At 33.7% G+C, this 21,318-nt stretch overlaps 1 long non-coding RNA gene and 1 pseudogene across 1 annotated transcript; one reads left to right on the top strand and one right to left on the bottom strand.

Moving 5' to 3' along the window:
* Positions 1-1,394: 1,394 nt before the first annotated feature.
* On the top strand, positions 1,395-20,119 carry LOC138857386 (uncharacterized; annotated as a pseudogene).
* On the bottom strand, positions 17,699-19,462 carry LOC138857389 (uncharacterized). The gene is made up of 3 exons (XR_011396455.1): positions 19,338-19,462; positions 18,834-19,269; positions 17,699-17,848 (listed from the first exon to the last, which is right to left on the bottom strand). It is a non-coding gene; the product is annotated as an uncharacterized lncRNA (long non-coding RNA).
* Positions 20,120-21,318: the final 1,199 nt, after the last annotated feature.

Below are 21,318 nucleotides of genomic sequence, written 5' to 3'. Positions count from 1 at the left end.
AAACCAGCTTTTAAATATTATAAACACCATATTTGTATGGAGTGGACAAAACACAAATGACTGAAGAGGAGCGAAACGCTTAAAAGTTTTAATTTTACTTCCCACGGCCCCGGCCATGTTATATTTACGGTTTCCAAATTGTAGCTTCCCTCGTTCAGTTTCAACAAATTACTTTCTATAGTACGTACAAATATAATAACTGATTAAAATATTTTAAAATTATAAAGAAAATAGTTCTCCTAATCCATTTCTACTAATATTTTTCCTAAATAAATTAGTGTTTAACTACAACTGCTTGGTAGCAGTCTGTATATTATATGCGAACTAGTCCTTAAGATTTTGAGATATCATTATGAAATTTTTCACACGTCCTTCTCTAACAACGATGCTGCTGATTTGCTGGAACCGCCGAAATCGGATTACTATAGCATATATTGTAGATAGACATATATTGAGGTTTGCTCAGCGACTATCACACTGATAAATTCCAGTATACTGCTGGGTTCTATTGACTTGATGTGCTTCCCATTCGGATACATGGATCCAAGGTTACTAATTCTGCGTCCACAGACTGCTGTGCAGACTAGCATCAGGTGCTCGGGAGTTTCCAGTTCCAGCTCGCAGAACCGGCACTTTGTAAACCTAGTGAGATTGTAACCACCAGAGTGCCTGAGAGCTGTTACCAATACTTTTCTCTGAGCATTGTTTCCTCCTTGCGGATCAGCTTCTTTACGGTATGAGAACCAACCGCAATATAGCAGTCCTACCATTCAAGTAGCAGCTGCAGAGTGAGCAAGCTCGTCAGTTCATTTATGGCTGTCTATAGTATAAAGCTGTCATACAAACTAAACGATCGGAATAAAATTCTTGTATAAAAAACATTTTTATTTGACAGATATCTTTTCGAAATTTGAATTGCATTATTGTTCAAAGAAACGGTAAAATCTCCGAAGAAATTGTTCAGATCGAACCTCTTTAGCATATATCTAGCTGTCATACAAACTGTTCGAGCAAAATCCAGTTCGTTAATGAAAACTTTTGTATTTGACAAAATATTTACACCAACTTTGGCATGGATTATTGTCCAAAGCAGCAAATCCGAAGAAGTTTTTCAGATCGGAACACTATAGCATGTTTCCGAATCGTGGGAAGAATTTGGTAAGAAATTAAATTGGAACTTGATCTAGTATCAACTTTCAATTTCAAAAGAAATTTTTTTAACTGGTACTTCAAAACAATAAATTTGTATAACAAGGTGTATGAAGAAACTACTTTTTTTTTTATAAATATGTTTTAACGAGGAGCAGTTCTTATAGCTTAATTTATTTTTAATTGCTCCAATATTTAATTTAGCGGCATATATTCTTTAATTGGTATATGTATGTTCTTTTTAGTGACAAAACATGTTGGAAATGGATACAGTAATTAGAGATGAAGATTTCGATTACAATATGGCAACATCAGCATCCAATAACAGTTCTGCTGTATCCACGATTTTACAGATATGTCAATCAAGCTGCACTGATTACGTAGGAGTTCTGCCTCCACCGCACATAGGCATGGTAAGCGTGAATAGTGTTGAACTAAATGCTCAAACATCGTTAAGTGATGACTCTGGCGTTCCACTTACAACTAACAGTTCAATATCTAGTGGAGATTCATATCGATTGGGATTATATAAACATGACATTGATGTACGTTTTGTTTGAAAAGACACATTTTCATATCCATATACACTAGGTAGAAAAAGTTCCCTCTCACCAATTCGTGGAATGTGTTTCAATAATAATATTAATAAAATATATGCGTTTTTGAAGTTCTTTTCAGAATATCAGCGCTGCTAATAGCATTACAGTCGTCAAATTTCATGAAATTCCTATGTGCTTTTGCAAGTTTAAGGGCATTTATAGAATTCTATTAATACAGAAGAAGCAGAGCAAAAGTGTCCGCTCACTGCTTATGACATTAGTTAATTTGAGTTACCACGCGTTTGAGACTTGTTAATTGTTTGTACGTTGTTGTCAATAATACAGATTTAGACAGATTTTTCGAATTATTCAGCGTAAATGAGTGCAAAAGGCAAAGAACTAAGTGTTGATGAACGGAAAATAATTTTAATATCAAGGGAGGACGGTAAAAGCTTTCGTGAAATTGGACGAGTTGTCAACAGAGCGGAGTCATCAGTGCGATACGTCATCCAGACTTTCCAAAAAACGGGAATTATTACTTCAAAGCTTCGATCTTGACGTTCAAGAATATTGACTGATCGAGAAACTCGCAAAGTTGTATCTCTTCTAAAGGTTAATCCGCGTTGAACTGCTTCCCAAATAGCGGAAGATGTAAAACTACGATTTAAAAAAAAATATACAGCGATACAGCAAGAAAAATATTAAAAAGTGCTTCACCTCCACAATCTCCTGACCTTAATCCAATTGAGCACTTATGGGCTCTATTGGAAAGCAGAACTCGCACACATACGATTACCAACAAAGAAATGCTCAAGGGCGTTATATTGGATGAATGGAGTAAAATTTCGACTGAAGATACGAAGAAATTAGTACATTCCATGTCTAAACGTCTACCAGAAGTTCTAAATTTCGAAGCTACCCTACCAGCTATTAAACTTTTTATAATTACTTGATATTATTGTGCTCTGTTTGATGAGCGGAGGCTTTTTTCGTTTAAGATAATAGTTTTTAAAATGACAATGAACTCTGTAGTTTTTTTGTTTATTTAATTATTTAAAAAAAAAGTAATTTTTTTATGGTTTTAATATATGGTTTAATAACACCAAATTTTTTTTAAATCTCTTAATTGCTCAAACCTTTATTTTAGTTTATAATATTTTGTACCCAGTGAGCGGAACCTAGTGTCTACCTAGTGTAATATTGTATATAATTTATAACTGACTTGAATTTATTACAATACTGTTTTTTAACAACTCTTTCAGATTGTGGAAAGTGATGGTGAAGTCTCTCAGTTTGATTCTTTAGATAATTGTTCAGAAGCTGGCATGAGTGCGGAAAATTTTAATACATTAAAAAAAGGACCTTTAGCACCAATAGATCCTCCACTAGAGTTTCAGGACTCACCAAATATAACAATTGGCCGATGTATTATGCAAAAACTAAGGCGGTTTTCTTCTTCACACTCTTCTTTGGAACATTCAAAAGACTCTGAGCATAATGATAATAGTATTAACGTGGACAGAATTTTTTGTAAAGACTCAGATGTAGAAGTCTCACCCCAATATTTTGCAAAATCACACAAAGAAGTTTACCTCATAAAGAAACCAATATACTCAAGCGATTCCATTCTAAGTAATAAAGTAGAAAAAGTGTACGACGAGCCAAGTAACCTGATATGTAATTTCGCTTTTAGTAATGCTGAAACATTTGAGTCAAATACGTCTTCAAATGCAATGTTGTTGCCACAAACTTCGCATCCCCCAGAAAGAGTAAAAAGGGACATCTGTCCTTTTTATCAAGATCACTCTATGTATTTTAAGGCAATACCGTCAGATCAAGATAGTGGTATAAGTGCTGTTAAGAAGTTCAATACATTTGGGCTCTCAGAAATCCATGATTATGATCTCTATTATGGAATTAAACGAAATACCTTTCAAGGAGAAAATGGTTTACAAAGAAAGGTCCTGTACAGTCCTCGTAAAGTTACAAATTATTGTCATAGCCATCATATATATACAGGTAAGTTAATAAATATATAATAGATCTATGTATATTTGTTGTCCTTTTTATACACACGTCCCTTAGACAGACTACTTATTATTGCAAATACTTATTGTTACAGTGCTTCTAAAACTGCTCGCTATATTGGTTTTAAACTTTGATAAAAAAAATTGTTCTTAATTGAATTTATTATTATTAATATTTTATTAACACACTAATTTATTATTTATCTATTAAATTTTGTTCTACTTACTCTTTTATTTGATCTTAATTTTTGTGGTTTATTATGTCTTGTAACTTCCCCAATTGTAACATTAAAGGCGAGTCAGATCGCTACGTTTCATGCTGGCTTTGTGATGGGCTTGCCCATATTAAATGTGCTGGACTGACAGGTAGAATCTTAGATTCTATTCTCGACTGTAAGGGATTGCGTTGGTCCTGTTTAAATTGTAGATCTATTGAAATCGATCTATTTAAAGTTTATAGGGAGACACGCAATGACTTTAACCAAATCGGTCGTGATCTTGTAACCCTCACTGAAAAATTTAGGCACTATGAAAAATTGTTCAAATCTTTTAAGTGCCTGAATGATTCTCACGAATCCTCTAAACCTGCTCCTAAGCGTAAACGTCCTTCCGATGAAGTAACACTTCGTTCTTCTGTACAGAAAAGAACGTCTCCTCCCAATGACCTAATAAATCTCTCTTTTCCTTGCCCTCAAAGTGATAAGCTGTCAACTTCCAAAGAGCTCAATTCACCAAAAGCTCTATCTAATAGTAATAAGTGTCTCACAATTCCAGAGGCTCCCCCTATTAACTTAGTAGCATCAGTTAATAATTTGATAGTTAATCCACCTAAAAAGTCTATATTTATTTCGAGACTTGCCAAAGATACCTTGGTGGAGGACATTAAATCTTACATTTCGTCACGTTTAAAAATCGATGATATCAATATACGTAAATTTAACTTCAATTATGATAGAAGTATATCATCGTTTAAAATAGACGTATCTCTTGAAACATTCAAAAAGATCTTAGATAGTTCATTCTGGCCACCTGGGGCTTTTGTACGCGAATTTAAACCTAAACTTAGAAGTCAAACTGAGGAAAACATTGTTAAATTACCAAAAGCAATCACAGATATAAAAAACTGATTAGTAGAAATTCGCTAAGCATTTATTATCAAAATGTTAGAGGTCTTAATACAAAATTAACTGACTTGTATTTAAACAGTTCCAATTTTAATTTCCATATAATTGGATTTACAGAAACTTGGTTAAAACCTCACATTTTTGATAATGAGATTTTAAACAGCTAATTTCAAATTTTTAGATGTGATCGACTGAACAGAATCGGTGGAGGTGTTTTATTTGCCGTGCATTCCTCTATCCCATCTGAAAATATTCTTGTTCCAGGGACCGACTCATTTGAATTTAAATGTATTAGAGTATACGTTAATAGTTGCTTTATTTATTTAACCCTATCTTATATACCACCCCATTCGGACTTATCTGTATACATGCAGGCATGCTTCTTTAATAAATAGTGCTACCTCGATGGCAAATAATGCAGATTCAATAATTGTATTAGGTGATTTCAATTTACCGTGTGCTTCGTGGAAACCTTTCGATGACTATATCGTGCCGATTTGCAATCGGTCATGTTTTAATGAGTTTTTCGTAAAAATGTCCGAGTTGGGTCTGAACCAAATTAATTTGATTCCGAATAAATTTGGTAAATGCTTAGATTTAGTATACGTTGATACCTCTGCAAAGTGTTCCGTTATTCAGAGTAATCCTCTTGTTCTACCAGAGGACTCATATCATCCTGCTTTGGAAATATCTGTCGAAATCTTTGGCATTGTACGGGATAATAATCATCAAACTTCGTGCTTCTGTACTCGGTTTAACTTTGCAAAAGCTAATTTTAACAAGTAAGGAAGGGCTAAGTTCGGATGTAACCGAAAATTTAATACTCTCGCAAAGTCAAATAGTATACTCGTTTGAGATTTCTTTGTGGATTGACTGATATTTTCGGTAGAAGGTCAACTATAGGCACTGGGGTCCACATATTTAGTACTTAGGGGCTTAAACAGTTTTGGTTCGATTTAGACAATTTTTGGCCACAAGGTGGCATACTTTAATCGCATTATTTACGCAAAGTTTTATCCCGATACAGTCATTGTTGCCTGATTTGCATAGTGGAAAGTGAAAGAATCAGATGGAATTTAAAATGGTATTATATGGGAAGTAGGCGTGGTTGTAGTCCGATTTCTCCCATTTTAGCACTATGATATAGAAACATGAAAAGTACGTTATGCACCGAATTTGGTTGAAATCGGTTAAGCAGATCTCAAGATATGGGTTTTCACCTAAAAGTGGGCTGTGCCACGCCCACTGTATAATTTTGAACGCGGTTCCTATAAAGTCATCTCATACCATCCCAGAGATAAAATTTAATGTCTCTGGCGTGTTTAGGGCTTGATTTATCGCGCTTTTAGTAGTTTTTAACAGTACCGTTATATGGGGATTGGGCGGAGTTGCCACCCGATTTCAACTATTTCCACACCGTCAATAGAAGTGCTAAAACATTTGCTTCCAGTGAATTCTGTTATTATAGCATTAGCGGTTTAGGAGATATGCACATTAAACATATTAGAGGCGGGACCACGCCCACTTAAAAAAACAATTTAACTGCAGATGCCCCTCCTTAATGTGATCCTGTGTACCAAATAACAGTCTTGTGTCTTACTGCGGATCTTAGTTATGGCAATTTATTTGTTTTTGATGGCGTGGCAGTGGTCCGATTACGCCCATCTGCAATACCAACCGTCTCACGGTACCAAGAAACATGTCTACCAAGTTTCATAAAGATATCTCAATTTTTACTCAAGTTAGAGCTTGCACGGACGGACAGACGGGCGGACGGACAGACAGTCACCCGGATTTCAACTCGTCTCTTCATCCTGATCATTTATATATATATAACCCTATATCTAACTCGATTAGTTTTAGGTGATATAAACAACCGTTAGGTGAACAAAACTATTATACTCTGTAGCAACAAGTTGCGAGAGTATAAAAGTTAAATACAGAACTTTCTACAATAACATGGCCTAATTATAATGGTGACATTGAATTAAGTGTCTCTCATTTTAATAACATTATTATGAAATTATTTGAAAAGTATCTTCCAATAGTAATTGTTAATAAAAGCAAAAGTATAAGCCCGTGGTTTTCGAAAGAGTTATATAAATTGACAAAAAGGTTATAATAATTACTTAAATAAAGTAAAAAAAAATATTGCAAGTAATCCAAAATCGTTTTATGATTTCGTCAACTCCAAACGCAGGATTTCTAAATTTCCGTCCGCAATGAAATACAAGTCTATCATTTCAAGTGACAATGATTTTATATCCAATATGTTTGCAGAATTTTTCAAGTCAAACTACTGTAATAATTCTTCCAAAACTTTTTCTTATCAGCAAGTGCTGTGTTCGAATACTTTAATTAACGCTCCAATTATTTCTGAAGAAGACGTCCTACTTAATTTAAATAAGTTAAAACCAGCTTCTAGTTATGGCCCAGACATGATACCCTCATGCTTCATAAAAAAGAGTGCAAAATATATTTACTTGCCTTTGACAAGGATATTTAATTCCTCTCTTAAACACGGTGTATTTCCTTCAATATGGAAACAGTCATTTATAACCCCTTTGCATAAAAGTGGATTTAGATCCAACATTGAAAACTATAGAGGTATCGCAAAACTATCAGTTATACCTAAACTTTTTGAAGCTATCATCACTGACCATATAACCTTTTCGATTTCTCCGTTAATTTCCTCATCTCACCATGGATTTCGTAAAGGGAATTCGACTATAACAAACTTATTGAATTTGTAAACCATGTATCATTGGGTTTTAGGGAACATAAGCATACGGATGTTATATACACAGACTTTAGCAAAGCTTTTGATAAAGTAAATATCTCGATTCTCATACATAAACTTGATCTGCTGGGCTTTCAGCCAAGATTCCTTCAATGGGTATCTTCCTATCTTTATAATAGAACACAACGAGTGATATTTGAGGATACACCTTCAGATACAATTAATGTTTCTTCAGGTGTTCCGCAAGGTAGTCATCTTGGCCCGATTCTGTTCTTGTTGTTTATTAACGATATCTCTTCAGTAATAGAATTCTCAAAAATTTTATTATACGCTGACGACGTAAAGCTTTTTAAATGATACACTACAACTGAGGAAAGGTGTCTGTTGCAAACAGACTTAAACAATTTGGTTGCATGGTGTGATAGAAATAATTTGCCATTGATGATGTGCCAAGATGATGTGCTTTTCCCGTAGATCTGTGCACCACTCTTCTTATGTAATAAAACACCATATTCTAGAGCAAGTTTTTAACTATGTTGATTTGGGAGTTAATATGGACCCTAAGCTTAATTTCAGTCTTCATATTGATACCATGGTCTTGAAAGCAAAAGCTGTCCTCAGTTTTGTTAAACGTTGGTCTAAAGAATTTGAGATCCGTATATTACTAAAACATTTTATACAACATTGGTTAGACCTATATTGGAATATGGCTCTGTTGTATGGAACCCTAGCTACCAAATCCATTCTGACAAGTTAGAGTCGGTTCAAAAACAATTTTTACTTTTCGCCTTAGCGCATTTCCGATGGGATGCTAGGGTAAGTCTACCTCCATACACTAGTCGTTTAGAACTTATTAATCTACCTACACTTTCTAGTCACACACAATTAGTAATTCATATTTCTGACAATCCTTTTCAACACTTTGCATTTTGATATACATTTAAAATAAATTAATTTCATTTGAGCATTTATCATGTTTCGTCTTAGTTTAATTCTTAGTTAAAATATCTGACATCATATTTGGATTTTTTACCAGCTGTTCTTAAGTTATCGTTGTTCAGTATCATTGTGACTGTTTGAAACCGATTTCGTCTAACAATTTGTTGATGTGGGCTGCTTCTTTCGCTGCTGTAGAAAGCGCTATATAGTCAGCCTCTGTGCTAAGTGCTACCCCGCTCCACTTCCTAGATTTTCACGAAAAAACTGATCCAGCTGCTACAAAAACATACCCTGAATATGATTTACGATTACTGACGACTGACTGACCAACTGGCTTATAAGTGCGATGAAAATGCAACTTGTAGTCTGATGTCTTTTTCAAGTAACGAAGTACATGCTTAACTGCTGCTTCATGTTCTGCATGTGGATCCGTATTGCGCTATGATAATTTACATGCAGAATGTATTGTAATATAATATATCAGAACATGTTGATATTGCCAGGTACTTTAACGCTGCCACGACGGGTTTGGTACTCTGTCTTGTCGACTTTCTTACACGTCTCTTTACTGCATTGAGTGATGAAACCCGCATCCAATGGTGTTGCGGTCTGCAATCGGACATATCGTATTTTTTAAGGAACTTTAGTGCAGCATGTTTCACCGTCTCATTCTATCTCCATACCAAGGAAATGCGTTATTTGACCACCATCAACCACTCGGAACTTCTTTGAAATTTTGATTTGTAATAGTTCGGACTTACATGATCTGGCAATGATGAGATCACCTACATATACTGCTATTATATTGCGTACCTCGCCATGATTATTGACGTAAATACATAGTTTACTAGGGCATGGTGAGCAACCAATGACTCGAAGAACAGCATCTAGCTTTGAGTTCCATTCGCGACCACTTTGTTTTTATCCGTACATGGATTTCTTCAGCTTTAAAACTATTTGGATAACTGATGTCTACAAAGCAATCTAATTGCTTCATATAAACCTCATCACATAAGTCACTGTAGAGATACGCCGTTGATACGTCCATTTGATGTATGTGGACGATGCTCTACTGCCAATGTGATTACCATCCGAATAATAGCGTACCTAACGAAAACGTTTCGTAGTAATTGACACCAAAACAGTGGCTGCACCCCTTAGTTTCTAAACAGGACTTAAAACCTTGTATGCTGCCGTCTTTGTTACCCTTTATAGTGAACTTGGGGGCCAATTGCCTTATCATCGTGTGGCAAATCAACCAGGTCCCACGTGTCATTTCTTACGGCATCAAACTCCATCTTGATCGTTCTTCATCTGTTTGGAGTTTCAATTAAATCTTCGTACATCAAGCTTAGTACCTTATACTGTTTTTGGGGACGTCCTCTGTTTCCGGTACGCAGAAGTCTCGGTCGTTCATGACCAACTGTTACAGAATTTCGTTTATCGCTGCTGTCATCCCGAATGTGATGTCGAATCCGATTGCAGCAACTCCGCATCATCTATTTCGAAACATATTAGACTCGCTTCGTGCTCCCTACTAAAGTCAACATTTTCGATAAAAATAACGTTTCGACTGGCAATAACTGGCGATTCTCAGAGTCGAATAACCGATAAGCTTTGTCTTCTTCAGAATAACCAATCACGAAGTATTATTTTCCCTTTGGGCGAAATTTGTTCGTATGCCTTTTATCGAGAGCTATAGCCGAATATTTTTAAATGCGACACATTTGGTTTTGCGCCTGTCCATAGTTCGTGTGGCGTTTTGTCTACGAGTACTTTTTTCGCAGTTCTATTGCGTAGATATGCTGCCGTCATAATTGCCTTCGCGATATGTTCATGCCCGTTGCTGCTTCTTACAATGTTTTATAATACAACCTGTTTGTTTTTTAGACATTGCTTTGTAATTTTTAAACGCATCAAATACCGTGTCTTTCCTTTTTAGAAAGTATACTGTTCTATGACGCGACATATCATCTATGAACGCACAATTAATAGGACCGCAAATGTCACTATGAACTATCTCAAGTAATGATTTCGCACGAGTTTCGGATGCTTGCGGAAACGGCTTTACACTTGTTTTATTTTTGGCGCATGTTTCACACGCAAACTCGGGTACTATTTTGCCGAATTTTAAACCGAATGCTGTTCGTTTGATTGACATATCTTTTAAACAATTGAAGTTAACATGTCCAAAACGATTGTGCCATTTAACTGCATTATTTAAGGCATCTTTTGTTGTGTTATAGCATTTACTTTGCATGCTTTTGTATAAAATTAAACCATTATTCTTGAACTCTTTCAACAGTGCGCATTTTTACACAGGCACAAAATTATTATTAAAATCTGAGAGTGAGACACGAACACTGAACTTTGTTTTTTGCTTCTTTTATTCTTTTCACTTCAAATTCTTATTGCACTTGTTATTGTTGTTACGCGAACCGTTAGTGGCGCCTGCACTGTTTTTGTCTACTCGCTGCTCGTTTGAATTTGCATATGATCGATCTTCCATTAACACTTTGATAGCACTTTCTTCTATAGCGCACTGCTTTTTGCCCTCTTCTAGTAATTTAATTTTTAAAAAAGCGATTGAACGCGTCTCCATAGTGACGACGAAATTTTCAAACTTTTTTGATAAATTCGACAGCAAAATAAATACTGTAAGCTCATCAGTTATTACAACTTCTACTTCTCTGAGTTCTTCCACTAATTTAAAAAATTCAATTATTTGGCTAGCCGCCGTAGACCCTCGTTCGTTTGGAGGTGTAAAATTTTCTTCAATAATAACACTTTTCGCGCTGGCCCTTTTGCCTGATGTATTTCACCCAACTTATTCCATGCTATAGCAGCGCTAGCATAACGCTTCACATGATTAATTTGTGAATGCTTCACGCACAAAATCATAGACGCGAGTGCTTTTTCATTTTTATTGTCATACGCCATTTTTGTTGTTGTTCTAGCGTCATCTCCTCCGATTTCATTTCCGACCGCCGTCGGAGTGTATTAGCACGCTTTTCATTTAAACCCACCATGACGCGTAATTTGACTCGCCCAATTTCTTAGCTTGGAGTGCGTTTTTCCAAATTGAGAAGTTGGACGAGTCAAATTTTATCCTTTCATCTTTTATTCATCTTTAGGTAAATATGTACCTAATGACCCCCACTTCGTAGGGGGTTGGGGTTGTAAGGGGTGACACAATTAAGTGTCCGTTTTATGAATTCGAAGGAATTACCCGTCGGTCACCCCTTAAAAAAAGTTATGGAGGGTGGAAATACAAATATTTTTTTATTAATTAAAATGCACTGGGGGCCTTCGGCCGCGCTGTTTGAAGGATAAGGGGCTGTGTGAATAGTCAGAGTACAGAAATGAAACCCTGAATATTAGAAAAATATATTTTACTTCTCAATTTTTGAATATCATATAATTTGGGAACATGCTGTTTTCACGAAATTTTAACCCTTCATATAATTTTTTTGAAGGGTGGCCGACGGCTAAATCCACTGAAATTGTATTTCACAGACTCCCTTCACATACCATCTGCAACCCCAACCCCCTCCGAAGTGGGGGTCATTAAGTACATAATTACCATTATGTTTTATGCACACACCGACACAGTTTTTGCAGCTAAAGAAAACGATTTGTTAAATTTTTATTTATGTCATAACCTATTGGTTTTAAACCGCATTTATTGAAATTTGAAATCAAAATGAATGATAAGGGATAAACTCACAAAGGAAGAGAGGTAACAAAATGAAAACAGTAATGAAGAGAAGTGTTGCCACACAATTAGTAATTCATATATTTCATTTACAGTGAAATAATAATACAATTAATTTTCAATGTGTACAAAGGAGCACTGAATCTTATGTTTACACAAAAGAAGAAACGAGGAGTAATTTGTCAGTAAAAAGCTCTTATTTTTAAAATAATCAGTTTGATTTTGTATTTCAGGTTCAAATGGGTGCAACAATCGACCGAATTCTCGTAATTCTTTGAACAGTCGTCTCTCTAGTTCACATAATTCATTAAGCACTTCAACTGCAAATAAACCGGACGATTCGATATTCATTACTCAAGCAATGTCCCACGATGCATTACTTACTCGGGAAATATCTGATTTTTATAACGTGCCCATAGATTCAGATATATACGCTCTACCAATAAATATGATAAAAACGGATAAAATTAGCAGAGTTGAGTACAAAGAAGATAAGCTAACGGATTATAGAAAAATAAATAATTTAATTTTCACCGAGGAAGACTATTGTAAGCATTCTAAACTAAGTCGTAAAAATAATAGAAACAAACGTAAAAAACGCAACAGTGATACTTACGAAAATGATATAAGATATGATAATTACAAGTTCACTTCAAATGCTTACAAATTAAAAAATAAAAAGGCAGCTTTTTTGAATGAAAATGAGGATTATGGCACGCATAGATTATCCAATACTTAACTAGATTTGAATCCATCTCAAGAACGACTCCACATGACTTTGAGTGAAGTAAAAAAATATTATCAAACTATTTATACTAGAACAAAAAACCGGACCAATATTAATAATGAAGCTGATAAAACTGCTTTCAAAAAACAGTGCGAATACACGAAAGGTAATGAGTCATCCCCACGTTCTAGACCTAACCTTTGCTCTATCGGAGAAAATGTTTCTACAGAATGTAAAGTAACCACGAGAACTTTCAAAAGCTATAACGAAAATAATGATAAAATCAACAATAACAGCATAAATAACATCGTGCTGGCCAATAATTATAGTATTACCAAAAACCAAATTATAAAAGTTGATGATGTGGATTTATCTTCTCAAGTCATACGAAGCGAGAAGAAAACACAATTTTCACTAAATTTAAAACAAAAGTTTTGTAATATATTTCGTATTCGACGTACACAACCACAATGTCAAACAAACCAGTCCGGTATTGAAGAAAATAATAGTATTCGCGAACGAAGAAGCACTGCAGAAAAACAGAAAAAATTTCAATCTAGAGCATTGCCTCCATTACCCAAGAAGAGTAAGTATAATAAACAAAAAATATAAATTTATATATTTTTAATATCAGCCAATACCAACCATCAACAAAGTTATCGAATTGAATTAATACAAGAGTGTAGACGAATGCCTTATTAAAGTGGTATAATGGCTAGCGCTAAATGTTACCAAGATTGGTTTTAAACATTTTAGACCAATATGAAAAATTACTCCCAAAAATTAAAATATAAAATGTTTTTGATTGATTGAAAATTAAGACTTTAACTAAATTATAATTCTTTATAGAAAACGCAAGACTCGAAACTAAGAGGTTAAAAATATTTTTCTTTATATAGTGCATTTGTCAAAAAGAATCTACGCTCTACGAATTTATTTAAGCTTAAGCTCTATGTATAAAACAAACCTATCTGTTATTAAATTTCTTTGGGCATGATTTAACTTGTCATAATGGTAAATTTTGTTTGACTCACCTCTTTGGTAGTTTTAATATCACAAGACTGTGTTGAATATTGATAATGTGCTTTTATTACCACTGCTTACAAATAAAAGTCAGACAAGTTTCTGTATGCCGAAAGTAGTTTTCAACGAATGTATTGTATGTATTAGGCATAATGTTGTCATTAATAAACAATTTGTTAAATGTATACTATACAAATTTTTCAAATATGGTTTTAATTTAAACTATTACAAATTTAATTATAAGATATCGCGATTATTATTCGTTTATTCCTTAAGATATGATTATGAGTTTATGATAAGATATTTAAATAATTTTTCGATTGATTTGCATTAAATTGTATATAATATATCTGTTTTCAAGTCTTTAAACTCTTTATATATTGCTTACTAAATATAACGAAACTTACATATCGCTAATAAATAAACAAAGGCATCAATAGTTTTTAAATAAAGATTTATAATTTTTTTTTATGGAAAAACTATTATATTTTTGGTGACTGGTAATGTAAATTTACCAGAACGTTATCCATTGCATAACACGACGTTAGTAAATTTCTGATATAAAAAATGATCTGAACTCATGGAATCTCTATTCTGATTTCCAAATATAAATATTTGCATCTAGGGAAAATATTAAATGGTGTAATGTATTCTCGCAAAATTGATCTGCGTATTATAAAAGATTTTAAGAAGTAGTCTTTAATAAGAGCTTGCAATTAACATTTATTATTGTATATACAGCATGAGCCCTTATAAGTGTCGCACTTATTTGAAGCTTCGTTAGGCTGAGATACTGCTGGATTCAAAAAGAGAGCCGGTGAAAAAGTTACATTTGCAAGAAAAAAAACAAGTGAAATTTTTAAGATCCTCCAGGAAAAATTGTGCAATTTCTGGAAGGAAACTGGCTAAGGACTTCGGCGTGAGCCAAAAAACCATCAGAAACATTATTTATAAAAATTTGAGAATGAAGGCTTATAAGAAAAAACAAATGAGCACTCAAATTGTGAGAATTGTTTTCTGATGAGAAGCTTTTTGTACTACAGGCAAGCCACAACTCACAAAATGGCCGTGTTTATGCAACCAGTACGTCTGAGATTCCAGCTGATAAAAGATCTATTGAAAGATATCAAAACACAACCTGTGTTATGGTTTGGGGAGCCAGATCTACAAAAGGAGAACCCTCTTTCCTTTTCATTGACAAGGGCGTAAAAATTTACCCGAAATATTATTTGGAGGAAGTGCTTGTTTAACACTTCTCTGCTCATGTATCCAGTCTGTTTTGCAATAATCATAAAGCAAGAATTGCTGAGCAGTGGTAGCAAGACAATATGGCCTGTTTCATTTCAGTGGATGAATGTCCCCCTTCTTCTCCGGATTTGAATCCTTTGGATATTTGTATATGGGGATATATAATGGGTTAAAAAATTTAAGAAACTTAAAACTAGATCAATTTAAGCGCCGTTTGCACAGAATTCGGGACGAAATTCCAAACCCGTGTGAAGCTTTTAAAAGCTATGAAACGCAAACAATTTGAATTAAAACAGACATAATGCAAGTCTAAAGTTGAACTAATAAATAAAACAAGTTTTCATCCTAACATTTACATATGTTTGTTATTTTTTGCGGAAAACTAGGTGCGACGCTGTTTTGCCCAAGAAAATAGCGAAGCTCATTTATCAATGAGAAAACAGCATACATTAAATTTCATTATATATCTTTACCTTCTTACCCAAAGTTTAAAATATTTCAAAGGTAAGAGAAAATGTGTGTTCATAAAAACAGCATAATTGAAACAAAAAAAGACAGAATTCACTAAGAATTAAATTTTTAATCGTTAACTTATATGTTATAGCCTTTGTTCCGGATAACATCTTTGATATCATCACATCTTTACGACATGGCGTCTATTAAAATCATGCACCTATCACCATCAACCTGATTGATTGTCTCTCTAAATTTTATAAAAAGTCTTTTTAGTCCTTTTTTTTTAAACATGTTGCTCAATAACCCCTCATACACTTTCGATGAGGTTCAAGTTAAGGAATGCAACAGTCCTCTCTCTTTGATCACTACAGTTGTGTCTAGAAAAATCCTTTACACTCCTTCTTGTATATTTTGAGTAATTTCTTCTTGAAAGGCAATGTTTGTGAAATTTCTTCCGCTGTATTCACCTATTCTATTATATATATTTAAGCTGGCCCGTAATACTTCAAATGTAGGGCATCTACCACGTTATGGAAAACTGTACCTAACCATTACTTAAGGTCCTTCTTTTATGAGAGAGAAACGCCAGTTTGAAGATTAGATTTTAATACTGGCAACGTTTCTAACTAAAAATAGACAAAAAAAAAACGAATTAGTTCGCTATTTTGACGTTGATCATTTTATGTATTTAAAAGTAGTAAATTCTTGTGGGCTGCTGGCTTTTAAATTTGAATCAAAATAATGTCTTCTGAGCGTTCCTATTCTCATAGTCAAGCTAACTAATTTAATTAATTTTAATTTAATCGTGTGCACATCCTTTTGTGCCACATGTTTTCAGTTGTTTTCTAATTTTTTGGCAACTAGACTATATTTACAGCAAAACATTATGTTAATGCTAAAAACACAATTTTAATTGAAAATTGCTATTATAAATTGAAGCATATTCCAACCCGCAATGCTAATAATATGAAAACTGTATATATGTGTATTATATATGAATATATGTATATTTTATTAGTACGAGTAATAACTTGCGATCGTTTCAAGTGCATTTACGAGAATATCAGTGTTACTAAGACGTAAATTTTTATTTTTCATTGTACTTTTTTAGCCGAGTCTTATATAGAGCTATGCAGAGGAAACTCCACCAAAAAAGAGGAAGCAAGGCTCTTCAATTTACTTCTAGCATTGAGAAAGTTAAGAATGTAAGATGTAAACATATTTTTGTTTAGTTTTTTAATACATGTTTTATTATCACTACCTTTTACAAAAAGTATGGATGGAACTGGGGTCCATTATCAAGTGAGGCAGCGGAGAAAGTCCTTTCAACGGAATCAGATGGAAGCTTCATTGTACGTGACAGCTCTGACGATCATTACATTTTTTCCCTAAGTTTTAAACTAAATAATAGTGTTCGTCATGTTCGAATAGAACAGGATCAAGGTAATTGTTTGCACTGAAATTAATTTTTTTTTAGTTTAAACTAAAGAACTACAAAAGCGAATACATAAACTAAGTTAATTTTTTTTTAAATTTTTTTCTCGATTAACATGATTTCACGTTTAAATAAATATTGCAAACAGTGAAAATTATCGGAACAGTTTCTTAGGTTTAACATCGCAACATAGAGTTGCTAATATAGCTGCAACGAGAGCTACAATCGAATTTGCCGACAAAAAATACTTTTTGAATAACTTTCATGTTGTGGATCCAATAGCGATAAAATTTGCAACACTCATGTAAACCAGGGCATATATACTGTGTGTGAAATTTCGTTGGGGCAGAAAGGGGGCGTGGCAATACCATAACATAAATTTGATCCTTGAGATGTGTTCTAAAGGAACCTGCAACAAAGTTAGCAAAAACCTTCATACGAAACCTGTTATCTAAAAATTAGTCTTATTTTGGGCAAAAAAATACAAAATACAATTAATGATTAGTTCTTTGTTCAATAATAATAATTATTCATGATTTATTGAAAAAATTAATCAAAATTATCCATTATCGGTGAAGAAAATAATAAATATCAGAAATTGAAAAATCATCATGGATCTTTGCATCATCGAAAAAAGATTAACATGACGTTACCCGTTTTTTGGTATGTCGATTCTAAGTATTTGATTCATTTAAAAATCGCAACATTAATCATTATTTACGGTCCCTGAAAATAAAACATAATAAAATGGAAAACAATAACGTTCATTGAAGTTTAAATTACTTTAAATACAATATATTCAATTAATTTCTACGTTTGCTCTGAAATTCGTAGATTCCTGTGCGTTAAATGCTACAGTTTTTCAATTTGATTAAATTTAAGGGATATGAAAATTTTTTTTATATCAACTTAAAAAATGCAGCGTTTAGGCACAGTTAGTACAATTATTAATATACATAAGCTGACACATCAACAGGCAATGTAAACTCTTAAAAAATATATCACAACAAACAAGTATTGGAAAATGTAGAGAAAGTATTTAAAGAGCGACGATTTTTTTTCATCAATTTTGATAATTTATTTGCTTAGAAACATTTATAAATAAATAAAAAGTATAGTATTAATATTTTCCTAAAGTTATTCAATGTATACAAACTCGAAAAATTGCATAACAATGTAGGCAACTGCTCATTAGCAGATCAATATTTCCTAACAGCAATTATTCTCGCACTGTAATAAATAGCAGTGCTAAATAGTTTTGTTTATTTTGCGAACAAGAGTCATATGATTTGAGTCCGCTAAACAGCTTTTTGTCAGCTGATAATCTTGCTACGTCTAACCAGTTGGAATAACTTATTCAGCGGGTTAATGCCGACAATGCTGGAAAAAATTCTACAAAATTGGAACAAAAACAGTGTTTTATATAACAAATCATAAGTGCCCGAAATTATTTTCAAACACTGTATTAAAAAGCAATTAAATTAAATTTGTGCTTCGAATTCGTGAGAAGTATGCAGTCCCTTTTAGATTGCTTTCAATTTATCTTCTCAAGTTTTAAGCATATTTGCTATTTGCTAATAAATCTATTTTGCTATTACTGATGTGCTTTTTTTATATTTTTCGGCAAGAAAAAACAAATTTTACTAATTTATTATATTATTATTTTTATTTGCTCCAAATATATTGCCCAAATTATTTTAATTTTATTTACCTGTTTGTTTGGCACACCAAAAACCAATTGGTATAGATATTACTATGTCAGAAGATCATAATGACTTTTACCCATGGCAGCTATAACTTGGTTGAACCTTAATAAAACTTTGCACATGTGTTGCTGGGATCGCAAATGGCCGAAGTCGGGCTCTGGGCACGCTCATAAAATGCCATTAAGCTAAACATTTGACTGCCATAAACAAAACTCCAATTATGTATAAGGCATAACAGCAAGGAATGGCAGCTTTTATACAAAGTTTTGGAAAAATATTCATATACATTAACGTTGGGCACCAATTTTGTATAAGGCATCGCAGTAGGGAAGGGCAGCTTTTTATACAAAATTTTGGAAAAGTATTCGTGTACATTAACGTTGGTCACCACTAGATGAAAAACATTTCGCAGTTGTCTGCTTCCTGTCATGGCATTGACAACTAAATAAAAATAATCAGACAACGTGAAATTAAAATTTATAGTTATTTCTGCCAAATTCGGTACTTACTTATTTTGCATTTGATTAACTTTCATTATTATTATTCCAATAAAATAACCGTGGTTGTTATGATATAATATAAAAGTTTCACGACTTTTCAATGTGCTCCTCTACTTCTTCCATATATTTTCAGGGACGTTTTCATTTGGCTCATATGCAAAATTCAAATCGCAGACTATCACAGAATTCATCGAAAAGGCAGTCGAGCATTCAAGAAGTGGAAGGTTGGAAGACAATACTCAAAAATCAAAATTGTTGTTAATAATTTAATTAATATGGTAACGTTCTATTTTAGGTACTTATTTTTCCTTCATAGAAGACCAGAGCATGGCCCAATGAGAGTGCAGCTAACAAACCCAGTTTCAAGATTTAAGCACGTCCAAAGTTTGCAGCATATGTGCAGGTATGTTACATAATTTCTTATTGTTTTAACCAAAATAAAAACATTCTTATCTTTATTTCAAATTTCAGATTTGTGATCTTAAAAACTGTTATACGTAAAGACTTGATACAAACGCTGCCGTTACCGCGAAGGCTTTTAGACTATCTTAATTATAGGCATTATTTCTCTGAACAAATTGAAATAGATAGTTCACACGTTCAGGTAAATATTTAATCACAGGCAATGAAGATCCAAATGCCTCAAACCCTAGCAAGAATATTAGGAAGACCGCGAAACAAGTAGAGAAAACTCTTCAAACAAACGTCGTCGAAGTATTTTTGAAAAAAAAACATTAACTGAAATAAAGTAATAATATTAAAAATAAAACTAATAATATTTTAAACGTCAACTACATCTTGTTAATTTGCTTCGGTCAAGTTTATTTCCTTTTATGAACCAAAGGCTGCTTCTTAATTTATTTCCTTTCCCTGTTTCATGCTACTCAGAAATAGTTTAAAAGACACTATGGTAGATACTTTATACAGTGTACAACATCAAATAATAATATCCTAATATTAAGGGTCGAGCACGCGTTACTGTTGTATATATCAAATTATATTTATTTATTAGTTAGTTAGTAGTTAAAATAAAAATTTTATTTACGAATAAAGGCGAAAACGTTATAGCAGGTATAAACACAAGGGATTGAGATTTGAATTTGAAGTCAAAATGTTAAAAAGATGGATAAATATTTTCAGAGACGAGAAAACATGGATTTCTCAAATTTAAACTCCTAATGGACAATTTTAGTTTTGAGACAAATCGGAACACCCTTCGAAAGGATACCGTAGATAATGACAGCATGCGTCAAGTAATTCCTACGACAGCCGTTGTAAGTAAGCATTGGACTACGGTAAAGACATTGTTGAATCCGAGAAGTTTACACTGCAACCTTCGTCAGACAAGGCTAAACAATATGTTATCCAACGACACCGATGAAAAGGTGCGGAGTGTCATCAATAAGGCTAAATCATTCAAGTCTATTGACCCAGATGGAATAAACATGTTGGTGCTAAAGCACCTAGACTTGACGTGAGTAAGGTCCGACCAAGGTCTTCAACCTACCGCTGACTACTCTTCAAATAGCCGATGTGTGGAAAGTCGTAAGAGTGGTCCCACTACTGAAACCTGAGAAACCCGCCAACAGAGTGGAGTATTATCATCCGGTAACTCTCCTTTACCCAATAGAGAAGACTCTTGAGACCTTGTTCACTCGCCACCTGGATTTAGCAAACTATCAACATGGCGTCCACAAAGTGCACAGCACCCTCACAGCACTTAGAATAGTTCATAGCCTAAATCAAAATCCATGTGAGGACGATCCTCGGAGCGTTGAACTTGTCAAAAGCTTTTGACGAAGTCATTCATGAAACGCTGCTTGACATAGATTCACGTTGACTCCAGGGTTGAAGAGGTGAACCATAAACTACCTGAGCGGACGCTAACTTCGACATCAAAGCTCTAAATTAAGAAGAAATGGGATACATTTCGAAACTCCCTCACCATCAGAAAGAATTTGCATCACCTTGTACGGTGATGATTGCTCGA

The sequence above is a fragment of the Bactrocera oleae genome, chromosome 5 (genome assembly GCF_042242935.1).
Source record: "Bactrocera oleae isolate idBacOlea1 chromosome 5, idBacOlea1, whole genome shotgun sequence".
NCBI lineage: Eukaryota > Metazoa > Arthropoda > Insecta > Diptera > Tephritidae > Bactrocera > Bactrocera oleae.
Note: the sequence above shows the minus strand (reverse complement) of the source record. Positions and strands in the feature narration are given on the sequence as shown.